This window comes from Salmo salar, unplaced genomic scaffold, assembly GCF_905237065.1.
Source record: "Salmo salar unplaced genomic scaffold, Ssal_v3.1, whole genome shotgun sequence".
NCBI lineage: Eukaryota > Metazoa > Chordata > Actinopteri > Salmoniformes > Salmonidae > Salmo > Salmo salar.
The window spans coordinates 1-17,500 of NW_025548638.1; the positions used below are offsets into that span (position 1 = coordinate 1).

Sequence of the window (17,500 nt, forward strand, 5' to 3'; positions counted from 1 at the left end):
ACCAGGTAGTCTATAGACCTACTACTATGTGTAACCAGGTAGTCTATAGACCTACACATCAGTCTGTACTCACCAGTTTCTGCAGTGCAGCCACTTCCTCTGGCAGGTAACACAGACCCGTCCTGTTGAGTTTCAGCCATCTCAGACTGCTCATAGACTTGACGTGCTCAGGGGAAGTAACCTCCCTGGGGGGAGGGGGGAGAGACTGTTCACTTTTGTATATTATCTACTTCACTTGCTTTGTTAACATATGTTTCCCATGTCAATAAAACCCCTTGAATTGAATTGAGAGAGAGAGAGAGAGAGAGGGGAAGAGAGAGCGAGCAAGAGGAAGAGAGAGGAAGAGAGGGGATGAGGAAGAGAGAGGAAGAGAGAGGAAGAGAGAAAGGAAAATAGGAGAAGAGAGGGGATGAGGAAGAGAGAGAGAGAGAGAGGGAGAAACCCAGACAGGGTTAGGGGCCAACACACTACAGATCAGGTTAATAACAGATCTGGGACTCTCTCTAAACCCCCACTGCTGTTATTCATCAGGTTAATAACAGATCTGGGACTCTCTCTAAACCCCCACTGCTGTTATTCATCAGGTTAATAACAGATCTGGGACTCTCTCTAAACCCCCACTGCTGTTATTCATCAGGTTAATAACAGATCTGGGACTCTCTCTAAACCCCCACTGCTGTTATTCATCAGGTTAATAACAGATCTGGGACTCTCTCTAAACCCCCACTGCTGTTATTCATCAGGTTAATAACAGATCTGGGACTCTCTCTAAACCCCCACTGCTGTTATTCATCAGGTTAATAACAGATCTGGGACTCTCTCTAAACCCCCCACTGCTGTTATTCATCAGGTTAATAACAGATCTGGGACTCTCTCTAAACCCCCACTGCTGTTATTCATCAGGTTAATAACAGATCTGGGACTCTCTCTAAACCCCCACTGCTGTTATTCATCAGGTTAATAACAGATCTGGGACTCTCTCTAAACCCCCACTGCTGTTATTCATCAGGTTAATAACAGATCTGGGACTCTCTCTAAACCCCACTGCTGTTATTCATCAGGTTAATAACAGATCTGGGACTCTCTCTAAACCCCACTGCTGTTATTCATCAGGTTAATAACAGATCTGGGACTCTCTCTAAACCCCCACTGCTGTTATTCATCAGGTTAATAACAGATCTGGGACTCTCTCTAAACCCCCACTGCTGTTATTCATCAGGTTAATAACAGATCTGGGACTCTCTCTAAACCCCCACTGCTGTTATTCATCAGGTTAATAACAGATCTGGGACTCTCTCTAAACCCCCACTGCTGTTATTCATCAGGTTAATAACAGATCTGGGACTCTCTCTAAACCCCCACTGCTGTTATTCATCAGGTTAATAACAGATCTGGGACTCTCTCTAAACCCCCACTGCTGTTATTCATCAGGTTAATAACAGATCTGGGACTCTCTCTAAACCCCCACTGCTGTTATTCATCAGGTTAATAACAGATCTGGGACTCTCTCTAAACCCCCACTGCTGTTATTCATCAGGTTAATAACAGATCTGGGACTCTCTCTAAACCCCCACTGCTGTTATTCATCAGGTTAATAACAGATCTGGGACTCTCTCTAAACCCCCACTGCTGTTATTCATCAGGTTAATAACAGATCTGGGACTCTCTCTAAACCCCACTGCTGTTATTCATCAGGTTAATAACAGATCTGGGACTCTCTCTAAACCCCCCACTGCTGTTATTCATCAGGTTAATAACAGATCTGGGACTCTCTCTAAACCCCCACTGCTGTTATTCATCAGGTTAATAACAGATCTGGGACTCTCTCTAAACCCCCACTGCTGTTATTCATCAGGTTAATAACAGATCTGGGACTCTCTCTAAACCCCCACTGCTGTTATTCATCAGGTTAATAACAGATCTGGGACTCTCTCTAAACCCCCACTGCTGTTATTCATCAGGTTAATAACAGATCTGGGACTCTCTCTAAACCCCCACTGCTGTTATTCATCAGGTTAATAACAGATCTGGGACTCTCTCTAAACCCCCACTGCTGTTATTCATCAGGTTAATAACAGATCTGGGACTCTCTCTAAACCCCCACTGCTGTTATTCATCAGGTTAATAACAGATCTGGGACTCTCTCTAAACCCCCACTGCTGTTATTCATCAGGTTAATAACAGATCTGGGACTCTCTCTAAACCCCCACTGCTGTTATTCATCAGGTTAATAACAGATCTGGGACTCTCTCTAAACCCCACTGCTGTTATTCATCAGGTTAATAACAGATCTGGGACTCTCTCTAAACCCCCACTGCTGTTATTCATCAGGTTAATAACAGATCTGGGACTCTCTCTAAACCCCCACTGCTGTTATTCATCAGGTTAATAACAGATCTGGGACTCTCTCTAAACCCCCACTGCTGTTATTCATCAGGTTAATAACAGATCTGGGACTCTCTCTAAACCCCCACTGCTGTTATTCATCAGGTTAATAACAGATCTGGGACTCTCTCTAAACCCCCACTGCTGTTATTCATCAGGTTAATAACAGATCTGGGACTCTCTCTAAACCCCCACTGCTGTTATTCATCAGGTTAATAACAGATCTGGGACTCTCTCTAAACCCCACTGCTGTTATTCATCAGGTTAATAACAGATCTGGGACTCTCTCTAAACCCCACTGCTGTTATTCATCAGGTTAATAACAGATCTGGGACTCTCTCTAAACCCCCACTGCTGTTATTCATCAGGTTAATAACAGATCTGGGACTCTCTCTAAACCCCCACTGCTGTTATTCATCAGGTTAATAACAGATCTGGGACTCTCTCTAAACCCCCACTGCTGTTATTCATCAGGTTAATAACAGATCTGGGACTCTCTCTAAACCCCCACTGCTGTTATTCATCAGGTTAATAACAGATCTGGGACTCTCTCTAAACCCCCACTGCTGTTATTCATCAGGTTAATAACAGATCTGGGACTCTCTCTAAACCCCCACTGCTGTTATTCATCAGGTTAATAACAGATCTGGGACTCTCTCTAAACCCCCACTGCTGTTATTCATCAGGTTAATAACAGATCTGGGACTCTCTCTAAACCCCCACTGCTGTTATTCATCAGGTTAATAACAGATCTGGGACTCTCTCTAAACCCCCACTGCTGTTATTCATCAGGTTAATAACAGATCTGGGACTCTCTCTAAACCCCACTGCTGTTATTCATCAGGTTAATAACAGATCTGGGACTCTCTCTAAACCCCCACTGCTGTTATTCATCAGGTTAATAACAGATCTGGGACTCTCTCTAAACCCCACTGCTGTTATTCATCAGGTTAATAACAGATCTGGGACTCTCTCTAAACCCCCACTGCTGTTATTCATCAGGTTAATAACAGATCTGGGACTCTCTCTAAACCCCCACTGCTGTTATTCATCAGGTTAATAACAGATCTGGGACTCTCTCTAAACCCCACTGCTGTTATTCATCAGGTTAATAACAGATCTGGGACTCTCTCTAAACCCCCACTGCTGTTATTCATCAGGTTAATAACAGATCTGGGACTCTCTCTAAACCCCCACTGCTGTTATTCATCAGGTTAATAACAGATCTGGGACTCTCTCTAAACCCCCACTGCTGTTATTCATCAGGTTAATAACAGATCTGGGACTCTCTCTAAACCCCCACTGCTGTTATTCATCAGGTTAATAACAGATCTGGGACTCTCTCTAAACCCCCACTGCTGTTATTCATCAGGTTAATAACAGATCTGGGACTCTCTCTAAACCCCCACTGCTGTTATTCATCAGGTTAATAACAGATCTGGGACTCTCTCTAAACCCCCACTGCTGTTATTCATCAGGTTAATAACAGATCTGGGACTCTCTCTAAACCCCCACTGCTGTTATTCATCAGGTTAATAACAGATCTGGGACTCTCTCTAAACCCCCACTGCTGTTATTCATCAGGTTAATAACAGATCTGGGACTCTCTCTAAACCCCCACTGCTGTTATTCATCAGGTTAATAACAGATCTGGGACTCTCTCTAAACCCCCACTGCTGTTATTCATCAGGTTAATAACAGATCTGGGACTCTCTCTAAACCCCCACTGCTGTTATTCATCAGGTTAATAACAGATCTGGGACTCTCTCTAAACCCCCACTGCTGTTATTCATCAGGTTAATAACAGATCTGGGACTCTCTCTAAACCCCCACTGCTGTTATTCATCAGGTTAATAACAGATCTGGGACTCTCTCTAAACCCCCACTGCTGTTATTCATCAGGTTAATAACAGATCTGGGACTCTCTCTAAACCCCCACTGCTGTTATTCATCAGGTTAATAACAGATCTGGGACTCTCTCTAAACCCCCACTGCTGTTATTCATCAGGTTAATAACAGATCTGGGACTCTCTCTAAACCCCACTGCTGTTATTCATCAGGTTAATAACAGATCTGGGACTCTCTCTAAACCCCACTGCTGTTATTCATCAGGTTAATAACAGATCTGGGACTCTCTCTAAACCCCCACTGCTGTTATTCATCAGGTTAATAACAGATCTGGGACTCTCTCTAAACCCCCACTGCTGTTATTCATCAGGTTAATAACAGATCTGGGACTCTCTCTAAACCCCCACTGCTGTTATTCATCAGGTTAATAACAGATCTGGGACTCTCTCTAAACCCCACTGCTGTTATTCATCAGGTTAATAACAGATCTGGGACTCTCTCTAAACCCCCACTGCTGTTATTCATCAGGTTAATAACAGATCTGGGACTCTCTCTAAACCCCCACTGCTGTTATTCATCAGGTTAATAACAGATCTGGGACTCTCTCTAAACCCCCACTGCTGTTATTCATCAGGTTAATAACAGATCTGGGACTCTCTCTAAACCCCCACTGCTGTTATTCATCAGGTTAATAACAGATCTGGGACTCTCTCTAAACCCCCACTGCTGTTATTCATCAGGTTAATAACAGATCTGGGACTCTCTCTAAACCCCCACTGCTGTTATTCATCAGGTTAATAACAGATCTGGGACTCTCTCTAAACCCCCACTGCTGTTATTCATCAGGTTAATAACAGATCTGGGACTCTCTCTAAACCCCCACTGCTGTTATTCATCAGGTTAATAACAGATCTGGGACTCTCTCTAAACCCCCACTGCTGTTATTCATCAGGTTAATAACAGATCTGGGACTCTCTCTAAACCCCACTGCTGTTATTCATCAGGTTAATAACAGATCTGGGACTCTCTCTAAACCCCCACTGCTGTTATTCATCAGGTTAATAACAGATCTGGGACTCTCTCTAAACCCCCACTGCTGTTATTCATCAGGTTAATAACAGATCTGGGACTCTCTCTAAACCCCCACTGCTGTTATTCATCAGGTTAATAACAGATCTGGGACTCTCTCTAAACCCCCACTGCTGTTATTCATCAGGTTAATAACAGATCTGGGACTCTCTCTAAACCCCCCACTGCTGTTATTCATCAGGTTAATAACAGATCTGGGACTCTCTCTAAACCCCCACTGCTGTTATTCATCAGGTTAATAACAGATCTGGGACTCTCTCTAAACCCCACTGCTGTTATTCATCAGGTTAATAACAGATCTGGGACTCTCTCTAAACCCCCACTGCTGTTATTCATCAGGTTAATAACAGATCTGGGACTCTCTCTAAACCCCCACTGCTGTTATTCATCAGGTTAATAACAGATCTGGGACTCTCTCTAAACCCCCACTGCTGTTATTCATCAGGTTAATAACAGATCTGGGACTCTCTCTAAACCCCCACTGCTGTTATTCATCAGGTTAATAACAGATCTGGGACTCTCTCTAAACCCCCACTGCTGTTATTCATCAGGTTAATAACAGATCTGGGACTCTCTCTAAACCCCCACTGCTGTTATTCATCAGGTTAATAACAGATCTGGGACTCTCTCTAAACCCCCACTGCTGTTATTCATCAGGTTAATAACAGATCTGGGACTCTCTCTAAACCCCCACTGCTGTTATTCATCAGGTTAATAACAGATCTGGGACTCTCTCTAAACCCCCACTGCTGTTATTCATCAGGTTAATAACAGATCTGGGACTCTCTCTAAACCCCCACTGCTGTTATTCATCAGGTTAATAACAGATCTGGGACTCTCTCTAAACCCCCACTGCTGTTATTCATCAGGTTAATAACAGATCTGGGACTCTCTCTAAACCCCCACTGCTGTTATTCATCAGGTTAATAACAGATCTGGGACTCTCTCTAAACCCCCACTGCTGTTATTCATCAGGTTAATAACAGATCTGGGACTCTCTCTAAACCCCCACTGCTGTTATTCATCAGGTTAATAACAGATCTGGGACTCTCTCTAAACCCCCACTGCTGTTATTCATCAGGTTAATAACAGATCTGGGACTCTCTCTAAACCCCCACTGCTGTTATTCATCAGGTTAATAACAGATCTGGGACTCTCTCTAAACCCCCACTGCTGTTATTCATCAGGTTAATAACAGATCTGGGACTCTCTCTAAACCCCCACTGCTGTTATTCATCAGGTTAATAACAGATCTGGGACTCTCTCTAAACCCCCACTGCTGTTATTCATCAGGTTAATAACAGATCTGGGACTCTCTCTAAACCCCCACTGCTGTTATTCATCAGGTTAATAACAGATCTGGGACTCTCTCTAAACCCCCACTGCTGTTATTCATCAGGTTAATAACAGATCTGGGACTCTCTCTAAACCCCCCACTGCTGTTATTCATCAGGTTAATAACAGATCTGGGACTCTCTCTAAACCCCCACTGCTGTTATTCATCAGGTTAATAACAGATCTGGGACTCTCTCTAAACCCCCACTGCTGTTATTCATCAGGTTAATAACAGATCTGGGACTCTCTCTAAACCCCCACTGCTGTTATTCATCAGGTTAATAACAGATCTGGGACTCTCTCTAAACCCCCACTGCTGTTATTCATCAGGTTAATAACAGATCTGGGACTCTCTCTAAACCCCCACTGCTGTTATTCATCAGGTTAATAACAGATCTGGGACTCTCTCTAAACCCCCACTGCTGTTATTCATCAGGTTAATAACAGATCTGGGACTCTCTCTAAACCCCCACTGCTGTTATTCATCAGGTTAATAACAGATCTGGGACTCTCTCTAAACCCCCACTGCTGTTATTCATCAGGTTAATAACAGATCTGGGACTCTCTCTAAACCCCCACTGCTGTTATTCATCAGGTTAATAACAGATCTGGGACTCTCTCTAAACCCCCACTGCTGTTATTCATCAGGTTAATAACAGATCTGGGACTCTCTCTAAACCCCCACTGCTGTTATTCATCAGGTTAATAACAGATCTGGGACTCTCTCTAAACCCCCCACTGCTGTTATTCATCAGGTTAATAACAGATCTGGGACTCTCTCTAAACCCCCACTGCTGTTATTCATCAGGTTAATAACAGATCTGGGACTCTCTCTAAACCCCCACTGCTGTTATTCATCAGGTTAATAACAGATCTGGGACTCTCTCTAAACCCCCACTGCTGTTATTCATCAGGTTAATAACAGATCTGGGACTCTCTCTAAACCCCCACTGCTGTTATTCATCAGGTTAATAACAGATCTGGGACTCTCTCTAAACCCCCACTGCTGTTATTCATCAGGTTAATAACAGATCTGGGACTCTCTCTAAACCCCCACTGCTGTTATTCATCAGGTTAATAACAGATCTGGGACTCTCTCTAAACCCCCACTGCTGTTATTCATCAGGTTAATAACAGATCTGGGACTCTCTCTAAACCCCCACTGCTGTTATTCATCAGGTTAATAACAGATCTGGGACTCTCTCTAAACCCCCACTGCTGTTATTCATCAGGTTAATAACAGATCTGGGACTCTCTCTAAACCCCCACTGCTGTTATTCATCAGGTTAATAACAGATCTGGGACTCTCTCTAAACCCCACTGCTGTTATTCATCAGGTTAATAACAGATCTGGGACTCTCTCTAAACCCCCCACTGCTGTTATTCATCAGGTTAATAACAGATCTGGGACTCTCTCTAAACCCCCACTGCTGTTATTCATCAGGTTAATAACAGATCTGGGACTCTCTCTAAACCCCCACTGCTGTTATTCATCAGGTTAATAACAGATCTGGGACTCTCTCTAAACCCCCACTGCTGTTATTCATCAGGTTAATAACAGATCTGGGACTCTCTCTAAACCCCCACTGCTGTTATTCATCAGGTTAATAACAGATCTGGGACTCTCTCTAAACCCCCACTGCTGTTATTCATCAGGTTAATAACAGATCTGGGACTCTCTCTAAACCCCCCACTGCTGTTATTCATCAGGTTAATAACAGATCTGGGACTCTCTCTAAACCCCCACTGCTGTTATTCATCAGGTTAATAACAGATCTGGGACTCTCTCTAAACCCCCACTGCTGTTATTCATCAGGTTAATAACAGATCTGGGACTCTCTCTAAACCCCCACTGCTGTTATTCATCAGGTTAATAACAGATCTGGGACTCTCTCTAAACCCCCACTGCTGTTATTCATCAGGTTAATAACAGATCTGGGACTCTCTCTAAACCCCCACTGCTGTTATTCATCAGGTTAATAACAGATCTGGGACTCTCTCTAAACCCCCACTGCTGTTATTCATCAGGTTAATAACAGATCTGGGACTCTCTCTAAACCCCCACTGCTGTTATTCATCAGGTTAATAACAGATCTGGGACTCTCTCTAAACCCCCACTGCTGTTATTCATCAGGTTAATAACAGATCTGGGACTCTCTCTAAACCCCCACTGCTGTTATTCATCAGGTTAATAACAGATCTGGGACTCTCTCTAAACCCCCACTGCTGTTATTCATCAGGTTAATAACAGATCTGGGACTCTCTCTAAACCCCCACTGCTGTTATTCATCAGGTTAATAACAGATCTGGGACTCTCTCTAACCCCCCACTGCTGTTATTCATCAGGTTAATAACAGATCTGGGACTCTCTCTAAACCCCCACTGCTGTTATTCATCAGGTTAATAACAGATCTGGGACTCTCTCTAAACCCCCACTGCTGTTATTCATCAGGTTAATAACAGATCTGGGACTCTCTCTAAACCCCCACTGCTGTTATTCATCAGGTTAATAACAGATCTGGGACTCTCTCTAAACCCCCACTGCTGTTATTCATCAGGTTAATAACAGATCTGGGACTCTCTCTAAACCCCCACTGCTGTTATTCATCAGGTTAATAACAGATCTGGGACTCTCTCTAAACCCCACTGCTGTTATTCATCAGGTTAATAACAGATCTGGGACTCTCTCTAAACCCCCACTGCTGTTATTCATCAGGTTAATAACAGATCTGGGACTCTCTCTAAACCCCCACTGCTGTTATTCATCAGGTTAATAACAGATCTGGGACTCTCTCTAAACCCCCACTGCTGTTATTCATCAGGTTAATAACAGATCTGGGACTCTCTCTAAACCCCCACTGCTGTTATTCATCAGGTTAATAACAGATCTGGGACTCTCTCTAAACCCCCACTGCTGTTATTCATCAGGTTAATAACAGATCTGGGACTCTCTCTAAACCCCCACTGCTGTTATTCATCAGGTTAATAACAGATCTGGGACTCTCTCTAAACCCCCACTGCTGTTATTCATCAGGTTAATAACAGATCTGGGACTCTCTCTAAACCCCCACTGCTGTTATTCATCAGGTTAATAACAGATCTGGGACTCTCTCTAAACCCCCACTGCTGTTATTCATCAGGTTAATAACAGATCTGGGACTCTCTCTAAACCCCCACTGCTGTTATTCATCAGGTTAATAACAGATCTGGGACTCTCTCTAAACCCCCACTGCTGTTATTCATCAGGTTAATAACAGATCTGGGACTCTCTCTAAACCCCCACTGCTGTTATTCATCAGGTTAATAACAGATCTGGGACTCTCTCTAAACCCCCACTGCTGTTATTCATCAGGTTAATAACAGATCTGGGACTCTCTCTAAACCCCCACTGCTGTTATTCATCAGGTTAATAACAGATCTGGGACTCTCTCTAAACCCCCACTGCTGTTATTCATCAGGTTAATAACAGATCTGGGACTCTCTCTAAACCCCCACTGCTGTTATTCATCAGGTTAATAACAGATCTGGGACTCTCTCTAAACCCCCACTGCTGTTATTCATCAGGTTAATAACAGATCTGGGACTCTCTCTAAACCCCCACTGCTGTTATTCATCAGGTTAATAACAGATCTGGGACTCTCTCTAAACCCCCACTGCTGTTATTCATCAGGTTAATAACAGATCTGGGACTCTCTCTAAACCCCCACTGCTGTTATTCATCAGGTTAATAACAGATCTGGGACTCTCTCTAAACCCCCACTGCTGTTATTCATCAGGTTAATAACAGATCTGGGACTCTCTCTAAACCCCCACTGCTGTTATTCATCAGGTTAATAACAGATCTGGGACTCTCTCTAAACCCCCACTGCTGTTATTCATCAGGTTAATAACAGATCTGGGACTCTCTCTAAACCCCCACTGCTGTTATTCATCAGGTTAATAACAGATCTGGGACTCTCTCTAAACCCCCACTGCTGTTATTCATCAGGTTAATAACAGATCTGGGACTCTCTCTAAACCCCCACTGCTGTTATTCATCAGGTTAATAACAGATCTGGGACTCTCTCTAAACCCCCACTGCTGTTATTCATCAGGTTAATAACAGATCTGGGACTCTCTCTAAACCCCCACTGCTGTTATTCATCAGGTTAATAACAGATCTGGGACTCTCTCTAAACCCCCACTGCTGTTATTCATCAGGTTAATAACAGATCTGGGACTCTCTCTAAACCCCCACTGCTGTTATTCATCAGGTTAATAACAGATCTGGGACTCTCTCTAAACCCCCACTGCTGTTATTCATCAGGTTAATAACAGATCTGGGACTCTCTCTAAACCCCCACTGCTGTTATTCATCAGGTTAATAACAGATCTGGGACTCTCTCTAAACCCCCACTGCTGTTATTCATCAGGTTAATAACAGATCTGGGACTCTCTCTAAACCCCCACTGCTGTTATTCATCAGGTTAATAACAGATCTGGGACTCTCTCTAAACCCCCACTGCTGTTATTCATCAGGTTAATAACAGATCTGGGACTCTCTCTAAACCCCCACTGCTGTTATTCATCAGGTTAATAACAGATCTGGGACTCTCTCTAAACCCCCACTGCTGTTATTCATCAGGTTAATAACAGATCTGGGACTCTCTCTAAACCCCCACTGCTGTTATTCATCAGGTTAATAACAGATCTGGGACTCTCTCTAAACCCCCACTGCTGTTATTCATCAGGTTAATAACAGATCTGGGACTCTCTCTAAACCCCCACTGCTGTTATTCATCAGGTTAATAACAGATCTGGGACTCTCTCTAAACCCCACTGCTGTTATTCATCAGGTTAATAACAGATCTGGGACTCTCTCTAAACCCCCACTGCTGTTATTCATCAGGTTAATAACAGATCTGGGACTCTCTCTAAACCCCCACTGCTGTTATTCATCAGGTTAATAACAGATCTGGGACTCTCTCTAAACCCCACTGCTGTTATTCATCAGGTTAATAACAGATCTGGGACTCTCTCTAAACCCCCACTGCTGTTATTCATCAGGTTAATAACAGATCTGGGACTCTCTCTAAACCCCCACTGCTGTTATTCATCAGGTTAATAACAGATCTGGGACTCTCTCTAAACCCCCACTGCTGTTATTCATCAGGTTAATAACAGATCTGGGACTCTCTCTAAACCCCCACTGCTGTTATTCATCAGGTTAATAACAGATCTGGGACTCTCTCTAAACCCCCACTGCTGTTATTCATCAGGTTAATAACAGATCTGGGACTCTCTCTAAACCCCCACTGCTGTTATTCATCAGGTTAATAACAGATCTGGGACTCTCTCTAAACCCCCACTGCTGTTATTCATCAGGTTAATAACAGATCTGGGACTCTCTCTAAACCCCCACTGCTGTTATTCATCAGGTTAATAACAGATCTGGGACTCTCTCTAAACCCCCACTGCTGTTATTCATCAGGTTAATAACAGATCTGGGACTCTCTCTAAACCCCCACTGCTGTTATTCATCAGGTTAATAACAGATCTGGGACTCTCTCTAAACCCCCACTGCTGTTATTCATCAGGTTAATAACAGATCTGGGACTCTCTCTAAACCCCCCACTGCTGTTATTCATCAGGTTAATAACAGATCTGGGACTCTCTCTAAACCCCCACTGCTGTTATTCATCAGGTTAATAACAGATCTGGGACTCTCTCTAAACCCCCACTGCTGTTATTCATCAGGTTAATAACAGATCTGGGACTCTCTCTAAACCCCCACTGCTGTTATTCATCAGGTTAATAACAGATCTGGGACTCTCTCTAAACCCCCACTGCTGTTATTCATCAGGTTAATAACAGATCTGGGACTCTCTCTAAACCCCCACTGCTGTTATTCATCAGGTTAATAACAGATCTGGGACTCTCTCTAAACCCCCACTGCTGTTATTCATCAGGTTAATAACAGATCTGGGACTCTCTCTAAACCCCCACTGCTGTTATTCATCAGGTTAATAACAGATCTGGGACTCTCTCTAAACCCCCACTGCTGTTATTCATCAGGTTAATAACAGATCTGGGACTCTCTCTAAACCCCCACTGCTGTTATTCATCAGGTTAATAACAGATCTGGGACTCTCTCTAAACCCCCACTGCTGTTATTCATCAGGTTAATAACAGATCTGGGACTCTCTCTAAACCCCCACTGCTGTTATTCATCAGGTTAATAACAGATCTGGGACTCTCTCTAAACCCCCACTGCTGTTATTCATCAGGTTAATAACAGATCTGGGACTCTCTCTAAACCCCCACTGCTGTTATTCATCAGGTTAATAACAGATCTGGGACTCTCTCTAAACCCCCACTGCTGTTATTCATCAGGTTAATAACAGATCTGGGACTCTCTCTAAACCCCCACTGCTGTTATTCATCAGGTTAATAACAGATCTGGGACTCTCTCTAAACCCCCACTGCTGTTATTCATCAGGTTAATAACAGATCTGGGACTCTCTCTAAACCCCCACTGCTGTTATTCATCAGGTTAATAACAGATCTGGGACTCTCTCTAAACCCCCCACTGCTGTTATTCATCAGGTTAATAACAGATCTGGGACTCTCTCTAAACCCCCACTGCTGTTATTCATCAGGTTAATAACAGATCTGGGACTCTCTCTAAACCCCCACTGCTGTTATTCATCAGGTTAATAACAGATCTGGGACTCTCTCTAAACCCCCCACTGCTGTTATTCATCAGGTTAATAACAGATCTGGGACTCTCTCTAAACCCCCACTGCTGTTATTCATCAGGTTAATAACAGATCTGGGACTCTCTCTAACCCCCCACTGCTGTTATTCATCAGGTTAATAACAGATCTGGGACTCTCTCTAAACCCCCCACTGCTGTTATTCATCAGGTTAATAACAGATCTGGGACTCTCTCTAAACCCCCACTGCTGTTATTCATCAGGTTAATAACAGATCTGGGACTCTCTCTAAACCCCCACTGCTGTTATTCATCAGGTTAATAACAGATCTGGGACTCTCTCTAAACCCCCACTGCTGTTATTCATCAGGTTAATAACAGATCTGGGACTCTCTCTAAACCCCCACTGCTGTTATTCATCAGGTTAATAACAGATCTGGGACTCTCTCTAAACCCCCACTGCTGTTATTCATCAGGTTAATAACAGATCTGGGACTCTCTCTAAACCCCCACTGCTGTTATTCATCAGGTTAATAACAGATCTGGGACTCTCTCTAAACCCCCACTGCTGTTATTCATCAGGTTAATAACAGATCTGGGACTCTCTCTAAACCCCCACTGCTGTTATTCATCAGGTTAATAACAGATCTGGGACTCTCTCTAAACCCCCACTGCTGTTATTCATCAGGTTAATAACAGATCTGGGACTCTCTAAACCCCACTGCTGTTATTCATCAGGTTAATAACAGATCTGGGACTCACGCTAGGTCTATGTCAGGTTAACGACAGATCTGGGGACTCACGCTAGGTCTATGTCAGGTTAATAACAGATCTGGGACTCACGCTAGGTCTATGTCAGGTTAATAACAGATCTGGGACTCACGCTAGGTCTATGTCAGGTTAACGACAGATCTGGGGACTCACGCTAGGTCTATGTCAGGTTAATAACAGATCTGGGACTCATGCTAGGTCTATGTCAGGTTAACGACAGATCTGGGGACTCACGCTAGGTCTATGTCAGGTTAATAACAGATCTGGGACTCACGCTAGGTCTATGTCAGGTTAATAACAGATCTGGGACTCACGCTAGGTCTATGTCAGGTTAATAACAGATCTGGGGACTCACGCTAGGTCTATGTCAGGTTAATAACAGATCTGGGGACTCACGCTAGGTCTATGTCAGGTTAATAACAGATCTGGGACTCACGCTAGGTCTATGTCAGGTTAATAACAGATCTGGGACTCACGCTAGGTCTATGTCAGGTTAACGACAGATCTGGGGACTCACGCTAGGTCTATGTCAGGTTAATAACAGATCTGGGACTCACGCTAGGTCTATGTCAGGTTAACGACAGATCTGGGGACTCACGCTAGGTCTATGTCAGGTTAATAACAGATCTGGGACTCACGCTAGGTCTATGTCAGGTTAATAACAGATCTGGGACTCACGCTAGGTCTATGTCAGGTTAACGACAGATCTGGGGACTCACGCTAGGTCTATGTCAGGTTAGGTTAACTTAGTCGGCTCTGGGATTTGAACAAGCGACCTTTCCGCTCTAGGCTATCTGCCGCCCCTTTTTATTATCAGCAGAAAACCATGACGTGTTGTTTGTAGAAATAGAGAGAGAGAGAGAAGCCAAGAATAACATGAGAACGTTTTAATAGTATGACTGGTGATGTCATCTACCCCCTGGTTGACACATGGGAGAGAGAGACAGAGACAGACAGAGGGACAGAGACAGAGAGAGACAGAGAGACAGAGAGACAGAGAGAGAGAGAGAGAGAGAGACAGAGAGAGAGAGACAGAGAGAGAGCGAGGTCTCTAAACTAGACAAGCAGAAATACTTCTCAGCTGTCTTGTCTGAGCATGTCGGCTTAAACATCTAACGGAGAAGATACATAAATAACAAGCAGTAATGTTAATTATGGCTTTATAATTAAACCATAAAATGACATGATCATGGCAGTGTTTTAACAACCAGACGGGGGAAAGGAAGACAGAGAGAGAGACATCACTAAAGCCCTTTAATCTGACTCAGTTCCATTACATTACATATGAGAGTCATTAGAGGAAGGTGTTTTCTGTCCCGGGACGTTTTGATGAGAAACTGGGTTTGAACATTATAACACATGGCTTCAGGTACAGGGTGTACGGGGTTATGCGTCATAAACAACAGGTCTGGATTATGACCAGTGAAATGTTTACTGACCGGTCCTTGTCAACAATACAGAGAGATAGAAAAATAGTCTACACCTGTAGTTTACTAAATGAGAGTTGTGTTCCAGTAATTCACTGCTAGTTAGCTACAGTTTGACCAGTCAAACAGCTAGTTAGTTAACTTGTGTGTTTCTGACAGACAGAACAGTTTGACAACTGGCTAACGCCCTGGTAGTGTTCCTGGTTTGGTTAGCACGTCGTTAGCTACCGGGCTAGCACTGTTAGTTAGCTACAGTCCGACCAGTCACACAACTAACTAGTTACAGTCCGACCAGTCACACAGCTAGTTAGCTACCGGGCTAGCACTGCTAACTAGCTAGTTACAGTCCGACCAGTCACACAGCTAGTTAGCTACCGGGCTAGCACTGCTAGTTAGCTAGTTACAGTCCGACCAGTCACACAGCTAGTTAGCTACCGGGCTAGCACTGCTAGTTAGCTAGTTACAGTCCGACCAGTCACACAGCTAGTTAGCTACCGGGCTAGCACTGCTAACTAGCTACAGTCCGACCAGTCACACAGCTAGTTAGCTACCGGGCTAGCACTGCTAACTAACTAGCTACAGTCCGACCAGTCACACAGCTAGTTAGCTACCGGGCTAGCACTGCTAACTAGCTACAGTCCGACCAGTCACACAGCTAGTTAGCTACCGGGCTAGCACTACTAACTAGCTACAGTCCGACCAGTCACACAGCTAGTTAGCTACCGGGCTAGCACTACTAACTAGCTACAGTCAGACCAGTCAAACAGCTAGTTAGTTACAGTCCGACCAGTCACACAGCCACACAGCCAGTTAGCTACCGGGCTAGCACTGCTAACTAACTAGCTACAGTCAGACCAGTCACACAGCTAGTTAGTTACAGTCCGACCAGTCACACTGCTAGTTAGCTACAGTCAGACCAGTCACACAGCTAGTTAGTTACAGTCCGACCAGTCACACTGCTAGCTAGCTACAGCCCGACCAGTCACACAGCTAGTTAGCTACCGGGCTAGCACTGCTAACTAGTTACAGTCCGACCAGTCACACAGCTAGTTAGCTAACTACCTATCGTTTACCCGTCAAGAATAATGGTCCGGAAGGTAAATATAATGGTTGTTGTTGTTGTCTTACTTTGAAGTCGTTTCCAGAGAGGTCTACCCCCCGGATAAAAGGAAGGACTCCGGTGGCAGCCATTTGTGCTTCGGGAAACCGTCAGGTCGGTCGGTCGGTGTCCGGTTTGTGTCGGTGTCCGGTTTATGTCGGTGTCCGGTTTGTGTCGGTGTTTGGGTTATCAGGGCGGAGCGGATGGTGCTCACTAGTTACCACAGCCACAAAGCAGTCATCAACCTCGTTTATATCTACAATTTATCTGATTAAAATGTTTTTTTTTTTTAAACCTTACCCATACAGGGAATCTTACGCTTAACCTTATATTAAATGCATATTTTTGTATTTTTTTGTTTTTCATACATTTTTACGATATAGCCAAATATGTAGCGGTGGTAAGTTGACTTTGTGGGTGTGAAGGACTGGGGGGGAAATCCTGCTTTTGTCAAATGAACATAAGATTTGACTTTTCGTAGCAGACTAGGATAATTAAGTTAATAAGGATAAAAAGGCGTTAGCCAAAATTCCTAAACATTTGACAGAACAACAGCTGTCGGGACCCGGAAACACCCTTGCGGTCTGGGGGAACCGGAACAGGAAGTCGCCGACTCAGGAGACAGCTGCCATAGAAACTTCACTATAACTCTCTGAAGTCAAATCAATCAACATTAAAATGATCCATAATCAAAGATATATTCTAGTTTCGCCCAATTCCTCTTCTGCTATGATCGAACCAATATTTCCATTTAATTTAATATCATCAAGTCCTTCCTACTGTAACTTAGTAAATATTAAATCAACATTATATGGGAGAGATTTTAGAGGCACTTGTCAGAACTGTCAGACA

General features: G+C 43.9%; 1 long non-coding RNA gene across 1 annotated transcript in view; it reads right to left on the reverse strand.

Annotated features, from left to right (window-relative positions):
* Nucleotides 1-48: 48 nt before the first annotated feature.
* Nucleotides 49-17,500, reverse strand: part of LOC123733192 (uncharacterized) — a 20,466-nt gene continuing 3,014 nt past the window's right edge. Inside the window, exons 2-3 of the long non-coding RNA XR_006763649.1 lie at nucleotides 16,678-17,500; nucleotides 49-185 (exon numbers count right to left, since the gene is read on the reverse strand). The exon at nucleotides 16,678-17,500 is cut by the window's right edge and continues 594 nt beyond it. This is a non-coding gene — a long non-coding RNA (uncharacterized lncRNA). The remainder of the gene's footprint in view (nucleotides 186-16,677) is intronic.